This window comes from Pelophylax lessonae (assembly GCF_965119305.1).
Source record: "Pelophylax lessonae genome assembly, chromosome: 12".
Classification (NCBI taxonomy): domain Eukaryota; kingdom Metazoa; phylum Chordata; class Amphibia; order Anura; family Ranidae; genus Pelophylax; species Pelophylax lessonae.
The window spans coordinates 23507802-23523175 of NC_138779.1; the positions used below are offsets into that span (position 1 = coordinate 23507802).

Sequence of the window (15374 nt, forward strand, 5' to 3'; positions counted from 1 at the left end):
GTAGGATAGATAGGTTTTTTTTAAAGGAGAACTCTGCTTTCTCGGCTCCTGAGTTGAGGGCGGTGGAGTTCTCTGACCACTGTATGCTGTCTGTGACTCTGAATGCCTCGGACACTCCACCCAGGGGAAGGGGTACCTGGAAACTGAATTCGGCTCTCCTGGAAGATGTAGAGGTAAGACAATCCTTTGAGGATTTTTTTCAGGCACAGGTTTCTATTCTGGACTTTTGCAGCAGTAAGTCAGAGTGGTGGGAGCTTGTGAAACAAAGGGCGATTGGACTTTTCAAGGCCATAAGTAAGAAGAAGCAGCTTGGTATGTATATTGCCTACCAGCATTTGCGGAGGAAGCTTGATCGTCTTGTCTCGTATGGAGGAGATCCAGGGGAGATCTCGGAGGTAAAGCTTCTTCTTAGGAAGTGTCAATACGACCGGCATGCCTCCTTGGTTCTGGAGAGAGATTATGGGAAATATCACTCGCCTGATCCTTACCAGAACTGTAAGCAAGGCATAGCAGTTAAGACGGTCATAGGTCTGAGGGATAGTACGGGTTCCCTGGTGAAGTCCAGATCAGGGATCCTGGAGATCTTCAGGTCATATTACGCAGACCTTCTGGGAAGAAAGGACCTTAGTCGGGACAGGATGGAAAGCTTTCTGGATTCTACTCCAGGATTGGGAAATGATACATTGCCTTTGATGGATTTGACAGAACCAATTTCAGCGGATGAGGTAGTTCGTGCTATAGAGAAGCTGGCTACCAAAAAGTCGCCTGGGCCAGATGGGTTGACAGCTGAATTTTACAAGTGTTTTAAGTCCATTCTGGCTCCCTTTTTAACGGAGGTTTATAACAGCTGTTTAGATGAGGGTTCTCTCCCTCCCTCCATGAGGCAATCCGCTGTGATTCTTCTGTCAAAAGGTAAAGACCCCTCAATAATTGAGAACTGGCGCCCCATCAGTCTTCTCAATGTTGATAGAAAGATCTTGGCGAAGATTCTTTTTTGGCGCTTGTCGTCAGTAGCAGGCGATTTGTTGTCCAATCATCAGCACTGCTCGGTCCAGGGCAGAAGTACCTTTTCAGCAATTTTAGCTGTCCGGGAGGCTTTGGAGCGATGCAGGGCTGCTGGATGGAGAAAGTACTTGCTGGCATTGGATCAGGCGAAGGCTTTTGATCGAGTCAATCATGAGTACCTGTATTTGCTACTTGGTAGATACGGCCTGCAGGGGAGGTTTATTGATTGGCTGAAAACATTATATAAAGGGGCTGAGAGCTTCCCACTTGTTAATGGTTGGGTTGGACGGCCTTTTGAGGTTGGCTCTGGTGTGCGCCAGGGGTGTCCTTTGAGCCCCCTGCTATATGTATTCGCAATCGATCCCTTCATAAGAAGGTTAGAGAGTGGATCGTTGTGTGGGGTGCCTTTGGGCATTGCTGGTGTGCCGCCTTTGAAGGTCGTGGCCTATGCCGATGATGTGTCTGTTATTATCTCTGGGATGGAGGAGGCGCAGGAGGTGGTCTCTGTGATAGAGCAGTACACTGAGGCTTCTGGCTCTAAAATCAATCATGAAAAGAGTGAAGTTTTCTGGATGGGTGAGGAGGGTGAAAGCTTCGAACTTCCGGATGCCTTCCCAGAGCCCCAGCAGGAAATTAAAGTGTTGGGCATCAAATTTGGTCCTGGTGACTATGGTCATCGAAATTGGGAAAGCAGGTTGTTGAATGCCAATGCCAAGGTGGCAAGCTGGAAGAAATGGAAACTTTCCTTGAGGGAAAGGGTTGACTTGATTAAAACTTACCTGATCCCAATCTTTTTATATGTCAGCTTTGTCTGTATCTTGCCGGAATCTCTCTATGCAAGGGTGTACAGCTGCTTTTTCCAACTGTTATGGGGAAATAGGCTGAACCTGATCAAACGCAATGTAACTTACCTGTCCAGGCGGGAGGGTGGTCTAGGAATGGTCAATCCTATAGTTTTCTTTTCTCTGCTTTTTTTAAAGTATAATCTTGGTAATATGTTAGCAGAGACCCCGCCGGGATGGGTGGGTATTTTTCAATCTTGGTTTAGGCCTTTTCTGCGATGCTGGGAAGATGGCGGGCCAGTGAAAAGTCTGAGAGTCCGACATGGCAAGCTTCCGGCTTATGTTGCCCCGTGTCTGAAAATACTTAGGCAGTGGCAGGTGACAGTGGGGGATATCAAGTCCCTCCCCAGAAAGCTTCTGGAGAAGAGGATTTTGGGCTCTGCTTTCAGTGTGTCGCTGACCTTAAGGGATTGCCCAGGCCCTGTAATGAGGGAGGGGTTGCGTTTAATTAACTTAGGAAGAATCCCTTTGAAGTTTAGGGATCAAGCCTGGCTCGCTTTCCATGGAAGGCTCTATGTGAGAGGGAACCTGAAGCATCGCCCTGTGGATGATCGGGATTGTCCTAGAGCGGAGTGTGTTGGTAAAGTGGAGTCTATGGACCACTTTTTGCTCCAGTGTCCCTTTAACATAGAGGTGTATAAAAGGGTGGGGAGGGCTCTAGGCATCCCCTTTCTCTATCGCATGAGTTATGCGGAGTGGGTGTACGGGGCATTCCCGACTCTCTGGGATTTTGATTTGGATACACTTTTTCTAGTTAGTATAGTTGTCCGTTACTTCACGTGGAATGCACGGTGCCAGATTACCTTGCGGAAGAAAGTCCTCCCTGTCGAGGTGGTGGTGTACGATATTCTGGGTGAGGTTGGGAAGATTCGGGGTCTTGAGAAGGGCAGGGAGCCTCGAGCGGTCTGGATAAGGGCGTGGAGGAATATCAGACCTGCTTTTGGTGAACTGTCCATCTCTGGGTGAAAAGCTTTTTTCCTATGCTATTTCTTTCACGCCCTTAGCTTTTGTTAGTTAATATCTTCATTTTTGAAGAAGGGCTGCATGCATAATGGGAGTGGTTTTTGTTTCTTGACCTCGCAGGTTTGATGTCTGGTGTGGTGGTGTGAGTCTTATTAAGATTATTTTTCCCGGTAATGATGTGTTTCATGATGTGAGTTTTGTTTTTGCTGTAAAGCCATTCTTTATTTGAGAGCAGAACTTGCTATGTATTTTTTTTCCCTTTTCATGTAAATATGTATATATTTATTTATGTATATTGATTTTATGATTATTGATTGCAAGACTTTTAATAAACAAAAATTGGGAAGAATGCTCCCTACAATGGTGGTCAGTGGGAAGAATGCTCCTTACATTGATGGTCATGTGGAAGAACGCTCCTTACATTGATAATCAAGTGGAACCATGCTCCTTCCATTGGTAGTCAGTGGGAAGAATGCCCCTTACATTGGTGGTCAGTGGGAAGAATGCCCCTTAGATTGGTGGTCAGTGGGAAGAATGCTTCTTACATTGGTGGTCAGTGGGAAGAATGCTCTTTACATTGATGGTCATGTGGAAGAATGCTCCTTACATTGATAATCAAGTGGAACCATGCTCCTTACATTGGTGGTCAGTAGGAAGAATGCTCCTTACATTGGTAGTCAGTGGGAAGAATGCCCCTTAGATTGGGGGTCCGTGGGAAGAATGCTCCTTAAATTGGTGGTCAGTGGGAAGAATGCTCCTTAAATTGGTGGTCAGTGGGAAGAATTCACTTTACATTGATGGTCATGTGGAAGAAAGCTCCTTACATTGATATTCAGGTAGAAGAATGCTTTTTTACATTTATAGGTGGAAAAATGCTCTTTACATTGATAGTCAGTTGGGAGAATGCTCTTTATATTGGTGGTCAGTTGAAAGAATGCTATTACGTTGATAATCAGGTGGACGAATAATCTTTACATTGATAGGTGAAAGAATGCTCCTTACATTAGTAGTCAGTGGGAAGAATGCTCCTTACATTGATGGTCAGGTGGAAGAATGCTCCTTACATTGATGGTCAGGTGGAAGAATGCTCTTTAGATTGAAAGTCAGTTAGAAGAATGCTCCTTACGTGGATGGTCAGTTGAAAGAATGCACTTTACAATGATGGCCAATTGGAGGAATGCTTCCACTAAATTGGTAGCCCTAATGCCACCCAACAGAGACCTAAAAAGATATCATGCCGCGTGTCCAGCCAAGTGGTATTGCACCCAGACATATTCAAGAACCATCAAACGGGAAGTCAATCAGACACACCTCAAGGAACCCCTAAAAACCACTGGATGGACCTTAGCGTTCCACTGAACCTTGGGTGGGAATGGCTGGTGTAGACTATAGTGTCCATCTGACCATGGCAGCACATTCTCCTGAGATGGCCATAATCCTGTGCCAGGGACGGTACATGTGCCATATTTCAACATGGGTTGAAGGGTTGTAACATTGCTCTAGCCCTGGGCAGTGTGACTTTTTGAGAACGATGGGCATTCTTGTTCCATTTAGAAATTTGCTGAGTAGACTTGAGTGGGAGATGAAAAGAGTGACTGGTTTACTTTAGATGATTGGCTTTACAGTTTTTTGTGATAGTAGAAGAGTTCTCTAAAATTAAAAACTGCATTTTGCTCAATAGCTATTCATTTTTCTGTTTTGTTCTATCTGCATGTAAGACGGTAAGACTGAAGTCTTCTGCCTTCAAAATTGGAGATAAAAGGTGTGTTTGTCGCCCATTTTAGAAAAGCTGGAAATATGATATTTGATAGCCCCCGTGCCAATTATTTCAATCTGCAAGTGAAGCCAGTTATTCCCCAGAACATACTAGATCCCATTGATTAAGAAGACTCCATTACCAGCCCTGACTGGCACTTGTGTAAACTTTCACAGGGGTCAGGTTGGGTTCTGATGTGACTCAGTGTTTCTGCCTCGAGAGACGCATTACAATTGATGAAGAAAATCTATCTGCTCATGAGTATGGTCTGCGAGTCTATGTAAGATGAGTTTATCTCTTCCCGTATTGACTGTGAGAACACTGACGTGACTAAATGCCATGAAATTAGCAAAGGAGACAACAATTGGAATGAGATCTAACAGTACATGTGTCTGGCTGTGAGGCTGAACTGTTTTTTTTTTGCTGCTGTTGATGTAGTAGATTACACTGGCTGTGTGCGGAGAACATAAAGAGTTGCCGTTTCACAGGGCTGCCTGAAATATTCGGTACCGGGGGGGCCTATTCCTTCCATCGTCTCTAGGTATGTTATTGACCATTTACCTCCATACTTCGCCTTGTGCTAAGGCGCTGTCTTTGTTACATGCAGCCCATTCCTTGCCTTTATCCAGCCCTTGGGGCATTATTCTTCCCACTGATTTGAGGCACCGATCCTCCTACTGACACCAGAGATAAGGCACCTTTCCTTTAAGTGGCACCAACAGCGGGGCAGTATTCTTTCTACTGACACCAACGACGAGGCACCAGTACATCAACTGACACAAGCAGTGGGGCACTATTCTTCCCACTGAAACCAATGATGGGGTACTATTCTTCCCACTGAAACCAATGATGGAGCACTATTCCTCCCACTGATACCAATGATGGCGCACTATTCCTCCCACTGACACCAATGATGGGGAACTATTCATCCCACTGACACCAATGATGGGGCACTATTCTTCCCACTGATACCAATGATGAGGCACTATTCCTCCCACTGATACCAATGATGGGGCACTATTCTTCCCACTGATACAAATGATGGGGCACTATTCCTCCCACTGACACCAATGATGGGGCACTATTCCTCTCACTCAAACCAATGATGGGGCATTATTCCTTCCACTGGCACTAACAAATAGGGCATAATTCCTCCCGGAGATTAAAACGAAAAAAACACTATTCCTCCCACTGATACCAACGATGTGGCACTATTCCTCCCACTGATACCAATGATGGGGCACTATTCCTCCCACTGACACCAATGATGGGGTACTATTCATCCCACTGATACCAATGATGGGGCACTATTCTTCCCACTGATACAAATGATGGGGCACTATTCCTCCCACTGACACCAATGATGGGGCACTATTCCTCCCACTGATACAAATGATGGGGCACTATTCCTCCCACTGACACCAATGATGGGGCACTATTCCTCTCACTCAAACCAATGATGGGGCATTATTCCTTCCACTGGCACTAACAAATAGGGCATAATTCCTCCCTGAGATTAAAACGAAAAAAACACTATTCCTCCCACTGATACCAACGATGTGGCACTATTCCTCCCACTGATACCAATGATTGGGCACTATTCCTCCCGCTGACACCACTGATGGGGCACTATTCCTCCCACTGACACCAATGATGGGGCACTATTCCTCCCGCTGACACCACTGATGGGGCACTATTCCTCCCACTGACACCAATGATGGGGCACTATTCCTCCCACTGACACCAATGATGTGGCACTATTTCTCCCACTGATACCAATGATGGGGCACTATTCCTCCCACTGATACCAATGATGGGGCACTATTCCTTCCACTGATACCAATGATGGGGCACTATTCCTCCCACTGACACCAATGATGGGGCACTATTCCTCCCACTGACACCAATGATGGGGTACTATTCATCCCACTGATACCAATGATGGGGCACTATTCTTCCCACTGATACAAATGATGGGGCACTATTCCTCTCATTGACACCAATGATGGGGCACAATTCCTCCCACTAATACCAATAATGGGGCACTATTCATAGTTACATAGTAGGTAAGAATAAAGACACCAGTCCATCCAGTTCAACCTGTGCGTGTGTCTCCATGTCAAAATAAAATAAAAAAATAAATCCCACACAGTGGATCCAGGGTTGCCCTGCTGAGATCCTCTTCTCTGGGTCCTGCACCGCCATATTCATCTGTAACATCATAGGTAGGCTCTTCCGGGTTCTGGCGTAGCCCACTGATAATCCCGCTCTGTTAGTGAATGGGATGACGTGCAGGTCTACCAGTGCCTCCTGGGATTTTCATGCCACATATACCAGGAGGCGCTGGGGGCACCAGTGTAATACGAAGGATGGAGAATGGGGGGCGGGCAGAAATTGATGATAATAAAAAAAAAAAGATATAAAGAAAAAAAAAGAACCCGATATATGTGCAACGAAGGGTGGGATGCAGAGGTGCCAAGTCAATGGAATGGGTGAAGATCCGCTTTACGGTGCTTGCATTAAAAAAAAAAGAAAAAAACTTAAAGTTTAACTAAAGGCAAAATGTTTTTTTTTTTAGTATTGGATAGAGTGGAGAGGGATTAGAACCCCTGTCAGTTTTATTTGCTGTCTGTGCCCCCATTAGGGAGATCCCCCCTCTCTATTTTTCCTGCTTACCGTAAGGTAAAGTAAGGGAAGGTAAGTTAAGGTTGTTTAAAGTAGAATTTTAGATAGTGTAAGGGGGGCTATAACTAGTGATCGACCGATTATCGGCAACACCGATATATCGGTGGCCGATTTGCACTTTCCCCAATATATCGGAATCGGCCTTTTGATTTACCGATATTGCCACTATTTCGGGAAAGTGCTTGTACCGGAGTGATACCTGCAGCTAGAGGCATCACCCCGGTACCGGCGTCCATAGCCGATTGTCAGCTGTCTTGTAATGACAACTGATGTGGCTGTGAAGCCGCTCGGCTGTCATTACAAGGAGTGGAAGAGGACGCCCCCCCCCCCCTCCTGCCGCCTTCCGCAGATCGCCCGGGTCTCCCATCCCAACAGTAGACCCAGGCATCCTACCTGCACCGCCGCCGTCTGACCGAGTCTCCATTTTTTTAAATCCGGCGCCGAGTACCCGGAAGTGATGTCATGTACTGGTGGCGCCGAATTCAAAAAACGTACAGCATTCAAAACAGCCAAACTTGGCGTTTTGAATGCTTTTAAGTGAAGGAGGGATTTGGGGTCTTTTAGACCCCCAGATCCCTCCACCACAGTACCTGTAGACATTAAAAAAAAATATATATTTTTTTTAATGTCCGAAAATATCGGCCAATATCGGCCGATACCGATATCCAATGAACAAAATATCGGTATCGGCGTTAAAAAAACGATATCGGTCGATCAATAGTTATAACCCCTGATGGTTTACTTTTTGCCATCTGTGTCCCATTGGGGAGATTTCCCTTCACTTCCTGTCCCATTGCCAAAACAGAAAGTGAAAGGAAATCCCTGCAAATTAAAGGGAATTCCTTGGGAACCCCCCCAGGTCTCCAGAACTAGTGTCCCCATTGGAAGATTTCCCCTCTATTACTTTTCTGGGGACAACCCAAAATTTGGGATTTTCTTTTACTGTGCACGTTCGCACACAGAGCCGCAGCTTGGTCCCGCCCTCTCTCTCCCCTCTTTTGAACTGATGGGGTCCGGGCCCAGTACAGGAGGGCTGCCTGTACTGCCTTATCAGTGCTCCTGGCCCCTCCCTCCTGCCAAGTAGCTTGCTCTGGGGGCACCCAAGCAGTGCCATCTTAAGAGCATTGAAGCCCCCCGGGCAATGCAGTGCACTAGGGCCCTGCCTACACAATCACCCACGTGAATAAAAATAAAAATTATCACACACATGGACGGGAGTCAGACTCGACTGTCCTGTGTGTGCCTGTTCCTGTGGAGGCAGACCGGCATTCCTGCAGTTGTGGGCTCCCCCTCCATGGCCCAAGTGGCCTGACAGTAGCGGAGGGCCGACAGGTGCTTGCCACCTGCTAAGTTCGGCACAGGATGCACACGAGAGTTGAGACCAATGCTTGGCTGGGGCTGAGTCCCTGGGCAGGTGGGGCTCCCCGGGCAAGTGGGGCCCCTGGGCAACTGCCCAGCGTGCCCATTCAGTAAGCCAGCCCCAAGCAGGCCCACTCCCACTGCTGCTCTGCGTGTACATTTGCACACAGAGCCGCAGCTTGGCCCCGCCCTCTCTTTCTCCTCATTGGCTCAGTGACTTTGATTAACAGCAGTGGGAGCCAATGAGGAGTGAGAGTCTGATGATCTCGTGTACATCCCTGGATCAAGATGGGGCTCAGGTAAGTATTAGGGGGTGCTCGGGGTGGGGGGCTGCTGCACACAGAAGTTTTTTTACCCTCATGCATAGAATGCATGAAGTTGGAAAACATTGAGCCTTTACAATCACTTTAATTTGCTATTTAGCATTATTTCGATTTTAATAGCAGTGGTAATTACTGCAGACAGAGGTCAATCATACCGACCTTTGTTAAAGTGGGCGGGGGTGTCGGGCACCGCCGTAACCACGGACTATAAAGCCCAGGCACGGGTTAGATTATATACGTGCAGAGCCGGCGTGGTGTGTAACTCCGCTCAACCATATTTAACATCTCGCTGAGCTCCGCGGCTGCTTGTTATTTGATGATTACGTGCACATTAAATGCAATACCGCATGATCCACTGCCAAAAAAATCCCTTAACAGGGACAATTATTGCTAATGTAATTCGCTCACCAAAATCGTATTCTGCGTTTCATAAAGTGGGAACATGTTTTCTGCGTCCGCAGAGTATTTATTAGTAAGCGCCGTAAAAAAGAAAAAAAAAAAAAAAAACCTTTGCTCTCGTTTAGTTTTAACACAGTGAACCCGGGCCCGACTTAAACTCCGCCGAAAAATAAAAAGCAGCTTCTTCCACTTTTTTTTTTTTTTTATTGACATGACTTTCATTTCCATCTCAAGGCCCAAAGCGAGTTAATGCGTTCTATAAAGGAGTGCGTTTTAAAGTGCTGCCAGGATCAGCCTATATATTCTGGATCTTGGCATGCAATGCTTTAATGAGCTCTGTCAAATTTGATTGGCAATAAAGCCACTGCATTAAAACGTTTATTAAAAAAAAAAAAGTCAATTACTTTTTTTATTATTTTTTTTTTTTTTTTTATACTTGTGTTCCGATCGGTGAAAGGTTGGTCTGACAAGCCAGTCGTTTCCTTCCACTTAGAAATAATGTTTTATCCCAGGGCCAGAAAAGGCGCGCTTCCTGAGACTTTTTCTTTATTTTTATTTTTTTTACTTTTTAAAAAACTTTTTTTTATTATTATTATTTTATTTATTATTATTTTTTTTTTTTTTTAAACTTGTGTTCCGATCGGTGAAAGGTTGGTCTGACAAGCCAGTTGTTTCCTTCCACTTAGAAATAATGTTTTATCCCAGGGCCAGAAAAGGCGCGCTTCCTGCGACTTTTTCTTTATTTTTATTTTTTTTACTTTTAAAAAAACTTTTTTTATTATTATTATTTTATTTATTATTATTTTTTTTTATTATTTTTATTTTTAAAAAAATAAATGAGTCTTTTAGGCTAGGTTCACATATGTGCGGGTCGGGAATGTGTGCATATTAGCGCCCGTTCCCGACCTGCATCAGAAACGCGTTGCTCTTTAGCATTTGCGTGGGGTAGGCATTAAGACCACATTCACACTTGAGCTGACAAACGCTGCTTTTTACAGGCGTTGGAAGTTTTTTCTTTTTTTTTCCTCTGCTTGTAAACGCACCCTTCAACGTCCACGCACACTATAGGCGTTTAGAGGCAGGAAACCCCTCCTCCAACAGCAAAGTCGCATTCAGGAGAGGAGCTTTTGAGTATAAAAAATAAAAAAAATAATAAATTAGAAATTAATAAAAAAATAATAAAAAAAGGGTCTATGCACAGTAACGCTTGGTGTATTTATGTGCTTTGCTTTTTTGTTTCTTAGTCTGAGTTCACACTTATGTGATGCGAAGGGATGACACTTTGCTACAATGTAAAGTAGTGAGTGTACAGCTTGTATAACAGTGTACATTTGCTGTCCCCCTCAAAATAACTCAACACACAGCCATTAATGTTTAAACCACTGGCAACAAAAGTGAGTACACCCCTAAGTGAAAATGTTCACATTGGGCCCAAAGTGTCAATATTTTGTGTGGCCACCATTATTTTCCAGCACTGCCTTAAACCCTCTTGGGCATGGAGTTCACCAGAGCTTCACAGGTTGCCACTGGAGTCCTCTTCCACTCCTCCATGATGACATCACAGAGCTGGTGGATGTTAGAGACCTTGCGCTCCTCCACCTTACATTTGAGGATGCCCCACAGATGCTCAATAGGGTTCAGGTCTGGAGACATGCTTGGCCAGTCCATCACCTTTACCCTCAGCTTCTTTAGCAAGGCCTTTGGTCGTCTTGGAGGTGTTTGGGGTCTTTATCATGTTGGAATACTGCCCTGCGACCCAGTCTCTGAAGGGAGGGGATCATGCTCTGCTTCAGTATGTCACAGTACATGTTGGCATTCATGGTTCCCTCAATGAACTGTAGCTCCCCAGTGCCAGCAGCACTCATGCAGCCCCAGACCATGACACTCCCACCACCATGCTTGACTGTAGGCAAGACACACTTGTCTTTGTACTCCTCACCTGGTTGCCCCCACACACGCTTGACACCATCTGAACCAAATAATTTTATCTTGGTCTCATCAGACCACAGGAGATGGTTCCAGTAATCCATGTCCTTAGTCTGCTTGTCTTCAGCAAACTGTTTGCAGGCTTTCTTGTGCATCATCTTTAGAAGAGGCTTCCTTCTGGGCTGACAGCCATGCAGACCAATTTGATGCAGTGTGCAGCGTATGGTCTGAGCACTGACAGACTGACCCCCACCCCTTCAACCTCTGCAGCAATGCTGGCAGCACTCATACATCTATTTCCCAAAGACAACCTCTGGATATAACGCTGAGCACCTGCACTCAACTTCTCTGGTCGACCATGGTGAGTCCTGTTCTGAGTGGAACCTGTCCTGTTAAACTGCTGTATGGTTTTGGCCACTGTGCTGCAGCTCAGTTTCAGGGTCATGGCAATCTTCTTATAGCCTAGGCCATCTTTATGTAGAGCAACAATTTCTTTTTTCAGATCCTCAGAGAGTTCTTTGCCATGAGGTGCTATGTTGAACTTCCAGTGACCAGTATGAGAGAGTGAGAGTGATAACACCAAATTTAACACACCTGCTCCTCATTCACACCTGAGACCTTGTAACACTAACGAGTCACATGACACCGGGGAGGGAAAATGGCTAATTGGGCCCAATTTGGACATTTTCATTTAGGGGTGTACTCACTTTTGTTGCCAGCGGTTTAGACATTAATGGCTGTGTGTTGAGTTATTTTGAGGGGACAGCAAATTTACACTGTTATACAAGCTGTACACTCACTGCTTTACATTGTAGCAAAGTGTCATTTCTTCAGTGTTGTCACATGACAAGATAGAATAAAATATTTACAAAAATGGGAGGGGTGTACTTACTTGTGTGAGATACTGTGTGTGTGTGTGTGTGTATATATATATATATATATATATATATATATATAGAGAGAGATATATATATATATATATATATATATATATATATATAATCTATATCTCTATCTATATCTATCTATATATGTATATATATATATATATAATCTCTATCTATATCTATATATATATATTTTTTTTTCTTCTTTTTTTTTCCACTTTAGCACTTTTTTGGACTTTATTTCAATGTGTTGTTCATTTATAACACAATATTCACATTTCATTGCTGTTCATTTCTTTTTGACACTACTTATTTTTCCTGAAGATAATTTGTACGTTCGGTATATTACTTATCTGTGTTAGCTGCCGCCCCACCACAGCGCAGAGATGCACCTTTTTTTTATTACAGTCGCACCCTCGCACCCTATTGCCGACTTTTTGCTGCCGCATCAATTTGAAGAAGTCGTACATGCACTACTTTTGCACATTTCAGATGCAACTTGAATAGACTTCTCTGCATGAAGCCGCACAGATGTCTTCAAAGTCGCAAAGTCGCGGGCTTTGAAATTGTGCGATTGCAGATGAAGTCGCACGGTTTCAAAGCCGCAGTCAGTCTGGGTTCACACTGCTGTGATGCCAGACATCGCATGTGAGTCACACCGCGTTCCTGGGCACATCACATACAGTTTGTGTGGCTAAAATCGCATTGCATTCGCACCAACATAGTGCAGGACTCTTTTTTTTTTTTTATCCGCACTGGAATCGGATGGCATGGGTGTTCAGACCCATGTGATCTGATTCCATCCCATTCCACAGTTCACAGTGCGTTTTGAGGACCGATTCAGCGGTGTTATTAACTTTATATTGACACCCACATCGGTTGGCAGAGCGCAGTGTGAACTGCCTGCGATTCTGATACGGTGCGGGAAACCGCACAGGAATCGCTGTGGTTCCCGCTTCGCAGCAGTGTGAACCCACTGTCTACCTGTCCCCTGTCTGTCTGAATCAGTCCCGGTTCACACATATGTGATGTAAGACATTGCATGTGATTCGCACCGCACTGCTCTGCAAATCACATGCAATGTCTGTGCATTGTGAATTCAGCCATACAGATTGTATGACTGAATTTGCATCGCATTTGGCCCAAAGTCACACAGGACCCATTTTTAGGTCCGCACCAGAATCAGTGAAAACCTATGCGATCCGATTCATGTCCGAACTGACAGTTCGCTCTGCGATATGCAAACTGATCTGGGGGTGTCGTCAACTTTGTATTGACACCCCCCAGTGATTTGCATATGCAGTGTGAACCGCCTGCGAGTTGAATGCGATGTGGGAACCCGCAGTGCATTCGCAGGATTCCCGCATCGCATATGCATAAACCGACCCGAAGTCCCGGTTCACATTAGTGTGATGAGAGACATCGCATGTGATTCCGAGTGCATTGCTCTGAAAAATCACATGCGATGTCTGTGCGATGCAAATTCAGCCATACAGATTGTATGGCCGAATTCGCATCGCATTCGGACCAAAGTCGCACAGAACCCTTTTTTGGGTCTGCAGCAGAATCGTTCTTCACACCCATACGATCCGATTCATGTCGGAACTGACAGTTCACACTGCGATAGGTGAACTGATCTGGGGGTGTCATTAACTTTGTATTGACACCCCCAGCGATTTGCATACGGCAGTGTGAAGTGCCTGCAATTTGAATGCAGTGGATTCGCAAGGTTCCCGCATCGCATATGTGTGAACCGGGACTAAAGGAACTTTATAAACTTATCTCAGCTGTGGAGTGCGGCTGTATATTTCTCTGGTATCTTCATGGTCTGCGGTGGTGAACGGAGGCGAGCACCTGCAGCGGATACGTTGTACTTTCCCCCTTTGTGTCCTGAGCGGTGTATGTATGATTGTTGGACTCTCCTCCCTGAACTCTGCAGAGTGTCATTTCCATCCCCTGCTTTCTGAAAGCTCAGATAAATTTTATATATTCTGCACTTTGAACAGATGTAGAGAAGAGAAGGCTGCAGATAAACAGGTACAACCAGTGCTGTATCTTGGCCTAGGCCAACAAGGCCCAGGCCTAGGGCAGCACTTTGTAGGGGGGGGGCAGCAAAAAATTTGGACTTGTGTTTGCTGCCACTGATTATTTCACTTATTTGTATAAGGACTATGGACTTTCTATTTATTATACAAATAAGTTACATAATCCTAGGATTACAATCAGTGGCAGCAAACACAAAAGTTCAAATATCTTAAAAGAACTGATGGGGCTGCACTGATATGGCAGCACTGATATGCTGCACTAATGGTCGCTAATATGCTGCACTGATGGGCACTAATGAGTTGCCAATGGTGAGTACTGAAAATGCACTGATGGGCACTAATGAGGCTGCATTGATGAGGCTGCACTGATGGGCACGAGGTGGCACTGATAAGCTTCACTGATGGGGCTGGACTGATATGGTGCCCTGATGGGCACTAATAGGCTGCACTGATGGCCACTCCTGAGGTGGCACTGATAAGCTGTACTGATGGGCACCGATATGATGCACTGATAGGCTGTACCTGGTGGCCACCGATGAGGCTGCACTGATGGACACTGATAAGGCGGCACTGATGGGCTCTGATAGACTGTGGTTGTGGTTTGTGATTAACAAATGACAGGGCGGGTCATAAACAGGAAGTTTATGTGGGCTTTACAGGAAGGGGTGGGTCATATTTCAATTAGGGGGTGCACAAGTTTAGTCAGGCCTAGGGCAGCACAAAACCTAAATACACCACTGGGTACAACTGCAGATAAACAGGTACAGCTGCAGATAAACAGGTACAACTGATGTAGCAGGCTTTGTTTTTATCTCTGTGTATCACTTCACCGGGTATATGTAAGCCACTTTACCCAGTTCTGGACTGGGAAGGTTTTCCCCCTTAATGACCAGGCCGTTTTTTGTGATTCGGCGCTGCGTTATTTTAACAGACAATTGTGCGGTCGTGCGATGTTGTACCCAAATATAAATGACGTCCTTTTTTTCCCATAAACAGAGCTTTCTTTTGGTGGTATTTGATCACCTGTGCGATTTTTATTTTTTTGCGCTATAAACAAAACAAAGAGCGACAATTCTGGGGAAAAAAAAAAAAAACGATATTTTTCACATTCTGCTATATAATATTCCCAAAAACAAAAATTGTATTCTGCTACATATTTTTGGTTAAGAAAAATCCCAATAGGC

General features: G+C 45.0%; 1 protein-coding gene across 6 annotated transcripts in view; it reads left to right on the top strand.

Moving 5' to 3' along the window:
• The window catches only part of PKNOX2 (PBX/knotted 1 homeobox 2), a 785503-nt gene that overhangs the window by 482297 nt on the left and 287832 nt on the right, over positions 1-15374 (top strand). The window contains exon 1 of one of the 6 annotated variants that reach the window (XM_082273322.1): positions 5061-5107. The exons of the other annotated variants lie outside the window; for them this stretch is intronic. The gene's annotated coding sequence lies outside the window, so the exon portion shown is untranslated. Of the gene's footprint in view, positions 1-5060; positions 5108-15374 lie in introns of those variants that run through there. 6 annotated transcript variants of the gene reach the window in all.